This window comes from Anas platyrhynchos, chromosome 1, assembly GCF_047663525.1.
Source record: "Anas platyrhynchos isolate ZD024472 breed Pekin duck chromosome 1, IASCAAS_PekinDuck_T2T, whole genome shotgun sequence".
Classification (NCBI taxonomy): domain Eukaryota; kingdom Metazoa; phylum Chordata; class Aves; order Anseriformes; family Anatidae; genus Anas; species Anas platyrhynchos.
This window is the reverse complement of record NC_092587.1, coordinates 130,616,592-130,632,920: the sequence shown is the minus strand read 5'-3', so window position 1 is coordinate 130,632,920 and position 16,329 is coordinate 130,616,592.

Sequence of the window (16,329 nt, the reverse complement as noted above, 5' to 3'; positions counted from 1 at the left end):
GTGAACACAGCAAATGTGTTCTTAGCCTTAGTATCAGGCAGTGTCTGCATGCACAGAGCCTTTCACACTCGTGTGCGTCGTTTTGCCAAGTTACTGTGGTCTAGCATGAAGTTTTGCAAGCATCTAAATTAGCATGAATCTAACTGTCTGGATGGAGTGCACGTGGGAGACTTCCAGGCTGCCTGCAAGGTTCATGTGTTTTTGTGAAACCAGCGCAGCTGGCTGCAGGTCCTTCTGACAACTCTTACAGTAAAATCAAACCCAAAAGCCCAGAGACTGCTGTAACCAGTGAGAAGAGGGATGTGAGGCAGTACTAACAGCCTGAGTGTTTGTGGATGTGTTGCCTAGTGAAGTTATCAAACTTTTGGGGGGCCATCTGCTTAGTCAGGGCTGCAACAACTTACAGTGTCTATGGGAGAGCTTTTGGTAATTCTTCTTACAGACTTTTTGTCCCTGAAAACTTGCTGAGAAATTTTACAAAGCTAGATCTTACTTCTTCCCCTCTCATTTTGGCCCTCAGGTTTGACTATCATGCTATTTCGGGGTTCAGTATGTGTTAGTCCAGCCTGATACAGCACGTACATTTTTATGCATGTAATCTTGTCCAAGCACTCTTACTGTTTGTTCAGGTTTTTATGACTGGGAATTCCCACCAAAACCAGTTGGCATCTTCATATTATGGCAGTTCACTGGTCAATCAGCCATATGCCATATGAGATTTAAGTAGAAATACACACAGTATCTTTATAATATTCATAAACTTGAAATATTTCAAGAAGTACTTTTACCTTTTTTGGTGGTGGTTGTTCTTTCTTTACTTTAGAGAACATTTTCTTCTTCCCAGCATCTCAGTGCAGTGTTTCTGTGTTAGTATTTCCAGGGCAGCAGGGAATGTTTACATCCAAACAAAATCATTTTTCTTTGATTTTTTTTTTTCAACTGTGAACATTTGTAGCCAATAAAATCCTTTCCACTTAACTCTGTCAGTATTTAGCTTAATTCTGTAGGTTCTGTGCAGAGTCTGAAACTCAAATTGCATTTAGTGCAATTTGCACCTTCGTCAGTGGATGCCAGAAATGTCACTCACCACTTAAAATGACAGTCTTAATGATCTAAAGTCAGGAATGGCTGTTTAAAAACAGAAATATGGTTTACATTTGCTTTAGGTATTTCAAGCACCTTCTGCCTCGGTTATGTGGTTCATAGCGTCCATAAATAATGCAGTGTTTGGGATAGACTGATAAGTTTATTTGCATATGAAGGCTTAACCCGTTATTGTGAGTGGCTTGCTCTTCAAAGGCAACCACAGTTTAAGGGCTGGGTGTGCTGGTTGTAAGTGATGGGGCTGTCATCAGTAAGCTGCAAGACAATATGTGTTTTCCTCTATAGATGGGGCAAGGCAGCTCCTTGAAATGTGTAATGCAGACCCAGAATTTTAACCTGCCCTGCTGAGACTGTCCACTCTCCCCTTCGACTTTTTGGCCATTATTTTCCCCTGTAGCTCCCCTTCTCCTCTGTTGTTTTTCTTTCCCCGCTCCGTGACAGTCCAGTGTCACTCATGCTGATGCTTGGAAGGAAGGAATACTGCTAGTACCCGCAGATGGTTCCCTACCACATACATCTCTTCCATACAGTGCAAAGCAAAAAGAGGTTTTTGCCCTTAAAGCTGGGGAATGAGGTTTGTACAGCTACTTACCAGAGGTTCTGGGGTTAGAAATGTTTGCAGTCCTGAATTCCTGGCAATGAAATAAAAGTCAGTTCAAGGTTGGGGGTTCTGCTCAGGGAGTACAGGTGTGTGCTGCACTTGGTGTGTCTATGCGGGTAATGAGAAAGAGATTTGAAGCAATAGGCTTCTCAAAGTGATCTGGATTGAGAGAAGCATTTCATTTTCCTTTTTTCTGTGTCATTTTCTTGTCACTTTTCTTTCTCTCTCCCTCACTGGCAGTCTCCCAAGCCAGATGAGTGGCTCTGTTATCAGGTATCCACCAGGAGAACAGTCTATTAAATTGGATTGCTAAAAGAAATGCAAAACTCCTTACACCTCCAAGAACAGAGATTTTCCTGTAGAAGCACAATGCATTTGGTGTTATTGAAGGGAAAAAAATGTGATTTCAGGGGCCCAATCTGTTCTCTGCTTCCCCATTCAGGATAAACAGATTCAGCCGCACCGCTTAATTATGGTATAGGCTGGTGGAAAAGCTATGTGTAGAGTACCTTGAGGAGGTTTAGTGCCAGAAGGCAAATATGCCTTGCAGGCCAATACATGAGCAGTAAAAAGAGCCCTGCCTGCAAGTGGAGGTGAACAGGCTGTTGGTGATGCCAACCCACTAAGCATGAGGGCACTTCAAGGAACTGCTTACGGAGCTCAAGCAGGGAGCTTGGAAGATCACTCTTTGTGTTGCCTCTTAGCATACTTCGGGGGAAAAAAGAAGAGAAAGTGCTTGGCTTGTATGACTGGAATGTGCAACAAATAACAATAACATATAAGCTACAGTTGCAAATGGTTTGGGGAGAGGAGAGTGGGTGGGTAACTGGTATGCATCATTTCTGAAAACGTGCATTTTTTATTTTAAACATTTTGATTGCATGCAAATGAACAGGAATTGAAATGAATCTGTAAGCAAAGTAGAGAATGGTACATTTACCAGTGTATTAAACATACTTAAAATATTTTGTGGCTTTAACAGGCATTTAAAAACATGTATTCTTTTATCAGTGCTGAAAACATTGAAAGCAAACTTTTAGCATGTTACAATACTGTTGCACTGGTGAGAGCAAGGCAAGTTGCTTGTGGCTCTGTATTGCACAGAGGTATACGCAATCTCAGTTGCTCTCCTTCAGAAGGGAGAGGATTGGATAAGAGCATCCTTTGCCCACTTCTCATGTGAGGGATGTGCTAATATGGAGTTGTTCCCCAAGTTAAGAAGCTGAGAACGAGACCTTGGGCCACATGGTGCCCTGCTGGAGCCCCAGTGGGTCTGTTGGGCTTAGAGATGCACAGTATCTTTTTGCTTCTCTTAATCTCTCCAGCCCATAGAAATAAGCAAATTCCACAGAGCATGGAAACCAAGAAACTCATCTCTTTTGTTCCCCCCACCTCCCCACCTCAGTATTCCTGCAGCTCCAGTTTTGAGACCTTGTTCTGTGAAGCTGCTGGGAGAGGGACTCATTGGATCCAACCACGAGTAAGGTGTGGAGCATTGGTAGAGATGTCTCCTCACTGTTTTAAGGGAAGTGCAGTGAATGTTACTAAGCTTACCACAGGAAATGTTGCTTATAGTTTGGTTTGTATCTCACATCTGTGGAGGCCCAGACAAGAGAAATGTGCTTATTGCTACGGCTTGCGTTGCCTTGCAGTTCGTGACAATACACCCTGTGTGTCAGCACAAACTGGCGTGGGATAATGTAGCTGTGGTAGGAGGAGAAAACTCTTCGACAAAATGTGTCCTGGTGAGATGCATGACTCGGTAGCTTAACCTTGTAAACCACAGGGTAGTAAAATGTATTTTACCTCTTCTTCAGAATGCAGAAGGGACTTCTTTGAGTTCAGGCTGTTACCTTGAGCACATGTGCCTGTTTGATGTAGTGAGCCTTTTAAAAATAAAGTTGCAAATGTTGAGCCTGGTCAAGCAAGACCTTGAAAGCACTGAAGTGTTAGCTCTCGACAGCTTCACCCATTAGTGTGTTCTGCTCAAAACTGCTGGTAATCCAATGAACTTCTGTTATTGCTGTTTTAATGCCTGTAGAAATCCACCATGGGTTTCCAGCATTTGCATTAATTTAATGAACCTATTCAAAGGACCTCTATTTCTGTTTATTTTTTTCCTGTATGAGAAATGTCATTGTTAAAAGGAGAGTGATTTCAGATATCAACACACAGGCTAGAGCTATATAGGAAATTTCATAGGCTTGAGTTTACCTGATCCTCCCCTTGTAGCTGTACTGTGTGAAAATAGGCTGGACCAGAGTGTCAAAGAGCCAGAAGTACCTGGTGGGCCAGTGAAGAAAAGCCATTTTAGACAGCTGAGGACAGGAGACCTGTCTTAATGTTTAGTTAGATGACTTTCACTGTGATGTAAGGATTTGGGGAAGCAGGAAACAGGCGTGCCAACGTGTGCACACACCACGCGCTAGTAGGCCACACAGCCCTCTAGAGAAGAGGTTTGGGGATGGCTGTAGATTTCTTGCTTTCCCTTCTTGGCACTTTGTAGTGCCTGCTGTTGAGGATTTGAGAGCAGAGAGGTGTCTGTTTGCTGTTCCCTGTGGGCATCTGGGCAGAGCAGCTGGGAGTTGTGCTGTGGGCTGTGGGCAGGAGGCCACGGCTGGAGGCCGGCGGGGTGATGTGGGGCCATGGCTGCAGGGAGGCCGCCTGAGCTGGCCGTGCTCCGGAAGCCGGTGGCAGAAGCAGGAATTTTGTTGATGCCTAGGAAGGTTTGGTTTTACAGATTGTAACTGCAGAACATGCCTGAGAAAACACAGTCAATGTTAACCTGCAGGAAGTCGGCCTACTCCTTGCTCAGATGCCTTTTTCAGGCAGTGAGGACACGGCAGAGTCTGTCAGCTTTTGCTGCATGTCGTGCTGAAGGTGGTCGACACTGAGATGCAGCTCAGAGATGATAAAGATGTTTTACACAGGGCAAATTGTCAAGTGTGCCGTGTAAATAGCTCTTCACTGTATTTCCTGCTGCGGTTTCTACTCCAGTCTTTGTCCTGGAATTTCGTCTGTGGTCGGGTTGGGTTGGGATTGTTTTGGAGCAGAAGTTCCCAGGAGGCAGGCAGTGGCGGTACCCTGAGTAGAAACTGTTCAGAGCCCTCTGAGCCATACTCACGGTCTCCCTTCCGTGTGTGCTACTTCGCTTTTATTTGTGCTTGATTTTATCTACTGTTGTTCTGTTTTAATCTGCTGTTCATCTCAAAATCCTTTTGCTAGCTAGCGTGTATGAGAAGCTCAACCTCCGTATCCTCTAGCTTGTTTTGTTCCTCTTAGGTCTCTTGTCCTCCGAGACAGTGTGCTGTTCTTTACAGTACGAGCTTCTGCTTATCGTGTTCCTGAAACAAAGCTTTGCCACGTGACCTTGGCTTCAGCATTCTGCCAAAAAATACGTCTAAACCCATTTTGTTTAAAGTGACGCTGCTCCTCCAGCGACTAGGTAATAATTATCCCAAGCTTTCTCAACAGATGGGCCCCGTATGTTCAGCATCACACCTGTGTATGTTTATTTACTTTAAAAAGTATTTCCAGTGGAGTGTTTTCATTGCTGAAGGTTTATTATAACAAACTGCAGTGTGAGAAAGGTTGTTTGGTTGCTTGTTTTTTGTTGTTGCCTTTTTTTTATTTGTTTGAAAACAGCAATTTCCATGGGACAAAAGATGTCTAAATTACTTTACCTGAAGATACTTTTACTCCTTTTTAATATGTGAAAGAAGAATAGATGAATCTAGAAATCTTGGAATTTGCACAGAAATTTTTCATTTTACTTCAAGGCCTTGGAAGCACATCATGGCTGTCTTGCCATAATTACATGCAGCCTTTTAATGCATAAAGGTGTGTGTGCTAGCAAAAAATGAGTCTTGGTTTCTCCATTAACAGCGATAGCCTACAATGCAAGTGGGATTTTTCAAAACATTTTGATATCAGAAACTTTAAATTATTCCTCACTCCATTTACAAGGTAGCCAAACTGACATGAACCAATCTGTAGCACTGTCTTTAGTTTCTATTTTGGTGGTCCAGCTTGGAGCCAGACCTTTTTTGTTAACTTGGAGTTTTTCTGGCACAATTTAAAAATGGCTCTTCTATTATTCCTAACATTTTGCAAAATCTCCCCTCAGAATAGGCTTTTCTAAATTAACCAGTGCTTGTGCAATTATTTTCTACTTCTTACAAAACCACAGCTGAAAGAAGCAATTTAAAAGCTTGATTGCCACTTTAAACTTGGAATTTCATCTGTCTTTAACATGAAGAAATTCTCATTTCATGATTGTTTGCAGCCATTTCTCTGGCCAATATTAATGGGATTTTTTGGGTGTGCACAGACTGTGGGATCTAGTGCTTAGGGATTTAGAAATGAGGGGCTCTCATATGAGTGATTCCAGATGGTTGGATTCTTTTGTCGGACAATGTCCTGACTCTTCCCAGGATACAAATTGCACCAAATGTCTCACGATGGTAACATGCTGCCTCTCAAGAGGCATTTGGAGTAGCTAGGCTGTATTGTGCCTTGGTAATGTTGCAGTGAAACTATCTGATCCGGACTTGGAAGAAGAATAATAGTAAGCTTTCCCAATACCACTATGAAGAAAAAGCACCTGAAGAATCCCAGCAAGTGCAGCCAAGAAGCCAAGCAAAGAAAGCTGACCCCGTGGCATGTGCCCCCATAGTGTGGGAATGGAGAGATCCATGCAGCTTCACTCTCAGCACAGAGGAAGGGAGCTGTGCCGTGCAGAGGCAGTGGAGCTAATTTCAGGATTAGGCACCGCAGAGTCCTGGCAGCATCCTGGCTGTGTAGGTATGGCGAGTCCAAATCCTGTAGGACTTGCTGTATCAATTTGCTACAAACTGCCCCTAGCAAGACAGCAGCATGCACCAGGATAGCAGCTGCTTGTCTGTCCCTTTTGGACAAGGCAGATGCACACCTCTGGCATGAGCTAGAGCCAGGACTTGACTCATAAAGCAGTTTGGGCATGCAGGAGCATTGGATCCAAGTCACACCAGTCCTAACAGCAGCAGTGGTCAGACCTGCGTGTGGCTAAATTTAACATGCTTGTCTACATTTATTCCTCTTTTCCCCCAATATATAAAGCTAAGCTTACGTAAGTACATTTAAAAAAAAATAAACAAAAAGCTAATTTCACTTTCAAGCCTTAGATGTATGCTAATGGTCTAAGCATAAATAAATGAATAAATGTCCACGTGTGTCTGTTTCATTTGAAAATACATTTGCAGCTATGCAGTTGAGAAATGTCTCGTGGAGTCCCCAGGCTTTTCCTGTTCCTCAAGCAAAGAGGGAATCTGTCTGCAAGACAGCAGCCACCTCGCGTGCTGCACTGCTGATAGCTGCAGAGGTGCTGCACGGACAAGCCACAACAGCGGCCCCAATCTGAACTTCACGGGGACAGCTGATATCTTGACAGCTTCATCCCTGCAAACTCAGGACATCTGGACCAATCTAGGTACATGGAGTGAGGACAGAAAAATAGACCACAAGCAGTTTGTAAGACATAGTGTTTTCCAATTGCTCTCTCGGTGCGCGTCATTCTGTATCCCAGGAATATTTCCCACTGTCAGAAAAATATGTCATGTTTTTAAACAGAATGCATCTTCACATGCACAGAGTTGGCATCCACTAAGCTTCACTATAAACTTTTCTTTCCTAGGCAATAGAAGTTCTCATTATCCTCCCGAGGCACTAACAGTCTTTTCATTTATTGCTTTTAGATCTCCCAGCAGAATACAGAGCAGATAACAAATGAATGCTTCGATTTTTAGAAACTTTTAGTAGATGGTATGTTTTCATAATGCAGAAATTATTACACATCTTGTCCTTCTGGCTGGAGAAATGAGCACTGACATATTGCAGTTTTAAGGGGGTGAATTCATTCCGAGAACAACCATGTGTCCTGGGAAAAAGATGGGAAGAGATAAACAAAATAAATAAACATTTGGAATGGAAATGGTGAGTTAGTAGCTGTCTGAAGTGGAAAGCAGAATCCAAGTGTATTTCTTTTTATGCGTGTGTTGTTGTTTGACATCTTAAATCAAGAGACAACAATCTGCCCATTTTTTCCAATAACTGCCTGCATGCCCAACCCCACTAAATATTGTTAGCAGGTCCTGGCCAAGCAATGGACAATAGATTGAAATGGTTAATTCTATATATTGTTAATTCTAATCCTTTTTATTCCCATTACATTTAGATATTGATTTTGCTCTTAAATTGAAACCTTACAAACGTGCCAGCTCTGCTGTTTGGTTTCAACCATATGCACCCATCGATAACTGGTAAGATACCAATTAATACTGTAAAAATGAAGTGGAGGCATTTAGGATCCATCCCCCTTAGCGATGCTCACAGGTCAGACAAGGATTTCACCGGTGAGGGAGGCTTCCTGGCTCACATGAGTCAGCAGAGCTGGCCCAGCGCCTGGCCTCCTGCCATCGGTGCGAAGTGCCTGCTGAAGGCGAGAGCTCGCGGTTAGCACACCGCTGAAATATGCCACTTGGCACCAGGGTCCCTACGGCCATCCAGCGCGACTGGGAGCAGCCCTTGGGCCAGCATCGGAGCAGCACGTTGGCACGAAGTCACTCCGTCAGTCTCTGGGATGTGCCAAGCAAATCCGTGGCTGAGCAGTGCAAATAAGGCCTGGGGCACGCTTGCAGGCTGTGACAGTCAGGAGCTGTGCGAGCGCCTGCTCTGCCCCATGCAAGGAGATGTGCCACAGCGTGCCCTGGGGAAGGGTGGACGCTTGCAGCATGCAGGGTACCTGTAGCTGCTTGGGCTGAGTCTCAAACTGATTTTTCATCTCTTTGTAGCAAACCAAAAGTTGAAAAGAGAACAACATGTTCGGTCTGCTTGAGCTGAATTTCTGTTCTTCTCAATTTTTACTTTTTTTTTTTTTTTTTCCAGATTAAACGAAACATTATTAGGCAGAGTTGGAGGGGGTTAATAGACCCAGCACTGTTTCTATCTGTTAAGGGAGACACGACATTAGAGAAGGCACCTTTCCAGGACACCATATGTTCCTTGTCAGTACAGGCCTACAGTACAGAATCGGTTGTTAAATCTGAAGCATTCATCTTCTGAAGTTTCTCGTGAGCTTTCTATCTTTTACATGTAGTTCCTACCCTGTTTTTTTCTTTCCTCCTCTGCTGTTTATTGTTGCTTTAGTTTTTAAAAATTCCTCTTGCTGTGAGTCAGCTCAGCTCAGTCTAAACACAACACCCCTGCGAATGCTTCTCCCTTGCCTTACGGCTGCAGCCCGCTGCATGCGCTCGGTGTCCTGCAAGTGCTGCCTCACCCCAAGCACCACAGCCCCACTGCACCCCAGCTCCCCATTTCAGCATCCTCTCCTTCTCTCCCTGTGCCCACAGCTCTGTTTATTCCCACTCTGTACTTTCTTTTTTCTCCTTGTACATTTGAATGTGATGAGTTTGTCCTCTTCCTCTGTTGTCCCTCATGCTCAGCCCCGCTGTACTGTGGTCCCCATGCCCCCATCCCGGACCCGACCCCACAGTCCTGCCACCCACCTCTGCTCTACTCCAGGGCCGCTATCCCAGCTCACCCTCAAACTAAGAGGCTCCTTCCTGCTTCTGCTGCTGCTGTGTTTTCCTTTCTACTCACTGGCACGCCTAACTAAGCAGCTTAGGGCCCAGTTAATAACAGGTTGGGTGGGTGGAGATTTTTATTTTCTTTTTCACAAATAAATAAATGGATCTGTCATGAATGCCATGGCTCAAGCCAGCAAAGAAAAGGTGGAAATACTCTTGGCCTATTGGAAATATCAAAGGTAAGATGATACGCTGTGGGACTAAGGAGGGCAGATGAAGCAAATCCTGGCCTGCAGCTAAAGAAACATGGCCAGCAGGCCGACAGAGGTGATTGTCCCCCCTGCTCTGCTCTCGTGAGACCCCACCTGGAGTGCTGTGTTCAGCTCTGGGGCCCCCAGCACAAGAAGGACATGGACCAATTAGAGTGGGTCCAGAGAAGGGCCACGAGGACGTTCAGAGGGCTGGATCACCTCTCCTATGCCTCAGCCTCAGGGAGCTGGGGTTGTTCAGCCTGGAGAAGAGAAGGCTCTGGGGAGACCTTACAGTGGCCTTCCAGTGCCTAAAGGGGGCCTGCAGGAAAGCTGGGGAGGGACTCTTTGTGAGGGAGGGTGGTGATAGGACAAGGGGGAATGTCTTTAAACTAAAAGAGGGTAGATTTAGATTAGATATTCAGAAGAAATCCTTCACTCAGAGGATGGTGAGACCCTGGCACAGGTTGCCCAGAGAAGCTGTGGGTGTCCCATCCCTGGAGGTGTTTGAGGCGAGGCTGGATGGGGCTTTGGGCAGCCTGGTCTGGTGGGAGGTGTCCCCACCCATGGCAGGGGGTTGGAACAAGAAGGTCTTTAAGGCCCATTCCAACCCAAACCATTGTGTGATTTTATGATTCGAAGAAATGACACACAGTTTTGCACACAGCTTTTGTTAATCAGCACTACCATCATTCAGTAATCTCCTTTTACAGTGAGTCCCATATGGCTGTAATACTACCTAATCTGGTTTAACTTTATCCTTTGACTTTCCAGCCCTCAGGCCTATGTCTCCATAGCCCCTGTGGTCAAGAAACCAAACCAGAGCTCTTCCTTGAACCTGTTGCTTTTGCTCCGTTGCCATAACCTCTCTTAGGCAAGTTGTAAATCCCCTTTTTGTTTCACATGCCTGGATGTCCATTAGCTGTAGTGTCTCTCCCCAGGAGGTGTGTGCTGTTTTGCTGTTGCTGTCAAGTCCACTTCCAACCACTGCTGCCCACCCCCCCCCAAAAAAAAAAAAAAAAAAAAAGCATGTTCACCAATGTTCACCAAGCACAGTGTAATAAAAACACTGTCTAAGAGTGACTTGAAGAAATGCTGAACTCCAAGTAGCTCTGTGCTACTGCGGCATGGCCTATACAGAGGAAAAATAAATGTTGGCATTAACCTGGCTGATCCAGCTAGTCCTTGGTCCTTGTCACCTCAGTACAATGGTTCCTGCTTAGTTATTAGTTATTCTTAGTTATTAGTTATTCTTAGTTATTAGTTATTAATTTATGTTCTAGCACATAGGAATTCACAATGTGTGCTATGGCCTCATTGCAGGAGCAGATATACATGTAGGACTGCAAAAGCACAAACCAGCTTGTTCCACCTCCACTCCCGTTTGCCATCTAGTAATGCGGGGCTCAGGGGCTGCACTGAGTCACAGAGAAGGAGCACCCATACACGGTGCTGCAGGCACCTGCTTGGTGCTTTCCCAACATCAACCATCCCCACAGCAACCTCCAGCCTTTTTTATGATTCCAACACATCTTGTGTCACAGGTCTGCTGCCAGCAGCATGTGTGCCGGCAGGAGAATGATTATCTGGAAAGGTGAGGCAATGCTGTTGCACCTGCGACACGAAACCTCCCAGCCTCCAGGGCCATCTTGATAAGGCAGGTGCCCACCTTCTGAAAGACATCTTAGAGAAACATACCTCAAGAACCAAAACACGCTTCCAACAAGGTCTGAGACAGCTTCGTGAGAAGCTTTTGTCTTTCCCTTCAGTTGCACGCTTTATTGTGGATGAGTTCAGGAACAGGATCGTTGTCAAGAGAATTATGTGTGCATTCAGGTTTGCTACCAGGAAGAAAAAACAGCAGCAGGGTGAGCTAACATGTCACTGTAATCCAGCCAGATGAAAAGCAAAAGCAGATCGAAACACTCCCTTGTTTTGGGAGGCTGGGATCGTCTTCAAGCCAGGGACTGATCTCATACCAGGTACCACACCACATCACACCACACCGCATGTTCCTTCCCTGCTCTTCCCATGGTAAGCACAAACAAAAGAATAACCGCTCATAAGAAAACTTGCTAAAAACACCAGAGATACATCAGTTTATAACTTAGTTACAATATGGCATTGTTAAATACAATTATTATTTTTTTTTCTTAAAAGCTAATGTACTGCACTTTATTTGTGGGAAAGTCACTATTACAACGTTTTCCAGAATGAGATTAAGTTAAAGCAGTTTTCTTAAGAAATGAAGTTTTCTTTTAAAACCAGTTACGCTAGCCCATCTCTGTCAACCTGGGGAAAGCAAAGCAAATGAGAGACAAAATTGATCCAAAGCCCACTGACTGCACTGGGAGTTTTGCTGATTTTTAGATTAGGTACTCCTGTAAAAGCAATATTAGGCATGGTAATAAATACAGAGTCCATACTACTGGATCACCTGGAAGTATGGATCTGATGCTGCTAGATGTGAACACCTCTGCATTATTCTGACTCAGAGTGCTACATATGTTATGTATGTAGTTTTTATGCCAGCTGCAGGAGGATAAACAATACCTCAGCCAAAATAAGGTGTTACGATGCTTTATATAATACCTTATCTATAGCTTATGTAATAACAATTCAGACAGACTGTGCAAGTCTCTAGGACAAGACATAACCTCCCACTTACATATTTTGAACCAGTATCAACCAGCAGAGTGAGGTTGTCTAGCACTTTGTAATCTGTGCCTGTTAGATATGGTATGAGACACCCTAAATTGTCTTGTCAAACCACAGCCTAAGCACGTAATATAACAAGCTATTTTGTACAAATTTTCAATCTTACAAGCACAGGCACATAGCGTAAGTCTCCTCTGAAAACACACACGTGGCCAGGGGAACGCCTTGTGTACTCAGAATTAAGTAATTAACTAAAAAGTTGCACAAAAGTGGCAGTAATCCGTTAGTCACGCATTTCTCTTTGTTAACAAACCTGGGAATGTTTAGCTAATACCCCAGAAATCATCCCAGGTCAGAAGGAAATCTTTCCACCCTTGGGTGGAAATATGAAGCAAGATGGACCTTTCTGTACGTTGATACCCAAGCACTGGTGTTACTACAGGTTTGCATGATCTGGGTAGCACAGTTTCTCAAGAGGTTCATGCACCGAGAGGTCCAGAGGTTCTCAGTAGTACCTTGCACTTAGTACCTGAAAATATGAAAAGGGCATGTTCTGGAAGAGTGTTCTGTTGTTAAAATACAAAGTGCTATTCATCCCCTTGCTTGGCTCTTTAATAGAAGTCAAGTACCAGAAAGAATGTTTGCAAATGCCTCCATGAAAAGGGATCAAGGATGCCTTTGCAAATCATTTGCACCAGAAATCACCTAGTTGAAAAATGCTGTCCTCTTCTCAACAACATCATCTGTAAATGGTTCTGTAAAGGGTTCCTGGGAATATTATGGCATGCTTAAATGACACCTGAAGCTACACAGATCCGTGTTGGGCTGAGGCTAAATACTTTCAAAATGATATTTCTGGCTGTATTCAGCCCTGTTAATTGAGGGGGATAATTAGTATGTTACAAAAAGTTTGAGTAACTTCTACACTCATTTGATATCAGAACAAGAAGAAATCGGTGGTAGTGATTTAAGCCTCGCAGATAATCAGATACTTAAATGTTCTTGAACAGAAAAGAAATCCCGAGGAAGAGAGGATGTCCCAAACCCAGAGCCTCTTTAGGTTATTTCTGGGCAGGTGAATAGGCTTCAGAACTCCCTGGAAAGTTTGTTTTGCAGGAAATGGTCAATAAATTTTCCCGTAACCAATCATAGCCTCTTTTAAATTGTGAATAGGATGAATTTTATTCTTCTCTTGTTCACACATTCACATTCTTTCACTTAAATGTTATCAGTGGAATATGGGAGATGGGAGATATAATCAGATGAAGCCTTTTTCTTACCTCTGACCGTGTTTAGCATTAGAATGATGCAATGTGATTGTGATGGAAGGATTAGATTTGTTTATACACTGAAATATCGTTGGAGTCTGATAGCATTTCTGTTCATTTCTCAGCCTTTAAGTAACCCATATCTTTTCCCATCTGTTAGTCTTTCTGGGGCTTCATCAGTAAAACATCCTTCAGTCTTCATTTTTAAGTTTATGCTTTATAAAAATACCAAGTTTTCTTATAAATCATGCCCTCTCTGTGTTATGCTCTATAGGTGTAAGTCAGTTTTCTCGTATCTCCTTTTCAAAAGGTATTTTAACAATTTCTCAGGACTTTTTTCTAGTCCTTGGTATTCTCAGATATGCACAAGATATAAATTTATGCTGCTTTCAATAGCCAAGGCTATTCTGCTTAACAGCTTAGTATACATGATCAGAAGAAGTTTGGACTTTACACAAGTAGTCTGATATAAACATTTGGCTTCAATAAATAAATTAAGTAGAAATATGAAAACAGCAGTGTCATGTAAAGTGATTTAGTTTACACAGGAACCTAAGTGAAAAATGTCATCCTTTGGATGCCAAATACTGTATAAATATGGGATAGGAATGAGCCACTTACTCCAGCTAGCATCTCTATAATCCCAGCATTCTGCCTGTCCAATGCCAGTATCGAAAAGACCAATCTTCAAGGCAATTGGAAACGATCCACTTCATAGGTTATTCAGCCTTTTCCAGCTCTCCTCCCATGTTCCTCACAATCTGAGAAGACCCCAAGATCCAGTTTAGTCCCTATTGCCCACCAAAGAGATTCCAGCCAACTCTAGTTCTCCTGAATTTGCAGGTTTTGTCACCAGCTGCCAGGGCAGCCTGTGTTCAATGCCTGATGAAGAGTCCTACAAACCCCCCATGACCTCTAGGTACTGAGATGTCAGGCATCACAAGAACAGATCTGGACCAGGAGTCAGGACGTGTACTCCTCTGGGCACTAGAAGGCCAGACACCTTTAGTCATTTTTTATTGACACACATCAGGAAAACAAGCGCAACACATATACTTGGCATTTGATGTCTCGTCTATTCCTCTTTTTGTCTTTCTAGCAAGCTGTCAAATTCAGTTACCATCAAAGATTTCCACATTTTTCCCAGTCCTGAGTACACTGTCTACAACGAGTTCCACCCTGGCCTTAGGTTCCCCCCACAGTGGCTACTGATCCACTGTACTTCCCCTTTTCCCCTTTAATTAATAAAGCATCTGTTAAATGCAGATTTATAGAAGGGATAAGCTCTTCATGATTGACTAAATTAAGACTTTAATTTGTCCCTTAATTCCTGGTGAAACCGTGTCTTACCCAAGTCCAGGGGTAACTCAACCAGTGTGCCTTAACGCTATTAAAGCACAGGGTATCCATGAGTACCTGAAGTTCTGCACAGGCAAAAGTAACCTATGCAGGGCCATGGTAGATGTCAGGGGCTGATACCTTGAATACCTTCAGTTCAGTTTTATAAACACAGCACACTGTGTATGGATCAAAGAAGGACTGATAATTACTTGCCAGAGAGAACAATTGGGCCCTTTCCAGTTTCACTTCACTACAGCAAATTGTTTTTGGAACAAGGAATTAAGAAAACTAATGCAGACTCGTGCACCTAACCAAAAAAAATTACTGCTTATTTTGTGTCTGCATTTTTTGTTAAATTTCTGCCATGTGAGGTGAGTGATGAATTGCTGAAGGTGCCAGACACGGCCAGCACAGTGGGGCAGGTGAGGAAGGTGTAGATTTGTGTGCCTGTGCCTGGACTACACCAAAGTGGGATGGACTGAATCACACAGGCAGGCTGACGAGGCTGATGGGACAGCACAAGATGTGGCATGTGACACCAGATTTCCTCTTGGCAAAGTGCCCAAGATCTAGCACCCACAAAACAGACAGACAAAATGAGAAAAAGACCTGTCAAGCTGCTTTCTGGGCCTGTTAACATGGTTGTTTGTTCTGAACCCTAGGTGTCTGCCTGTGTCTGAAGGCAGCAGAACACCAACAACCTCCCACATCACCATCACAGCCCTGTCCCCTACAGTATGGGCATCATCTCCATTTCTGTTCTGCTGCCCTGCAAACCAGTGGGAGGCCCTGAGGCTCCCAGGAGGAACCATGGAGTATTCAGGGATGATGTTCATCTCTTGGTTTTGGATGTGATAAAGCAGGTGCCTTCAGTGTTGTCACACTGGTGACCCTACAGCCTCCATTATTTTCCTCAGTTTCTGTTTAGGTCTGCGTCAAGCCCCGAGTCCCTTAATTCCTACAGCAGCCATAGTGATGCAGTGTCAGACACACAAGCTGGGTGTTACAGCTTCTCAGACACACAGCCACAGTCCCTTTCACAGATGCTTCTTCCCAGAACCCATAATGGTCCCGTGCCTCTGCCCAAACTGAAGCAGATTGAGCCAAGAGGCCCAGGGTGGTGAAGAGGCCCAGGCCCACCTTGGCCCAGGTGAGGAGGGTCCCACAGTAGAACATGCTCCAGGCCCACAATAGCATTTGGGGCATTTAAGTTGGGCATTTAAGTATCTGCACCATTTTAAAGTCAAGAGGGAAAGCCTTACCTACTGATAAAAGACATAATGTAAAGTAACATTGCCTCAAAATTTTACAGGCCTGACAGTGGCACCTTATGCTGACCCGTTCACTTCCCTGCAACAACAAGGGGCTCTAAATCAATATGAATTTAATGACTGTAACTTTCTTGTGTCTCTCAAGATCTAAATGTTATTAAAAAGACAGGTAGTAACAACAGGGTTTACAGGAAAATCATTCAGTGCTTCCTCTTTCTCCATATTAGGTGAAAATCCATTTTTCCCTTCTGTATTTTGTTTTGTCTTATAGCCAAG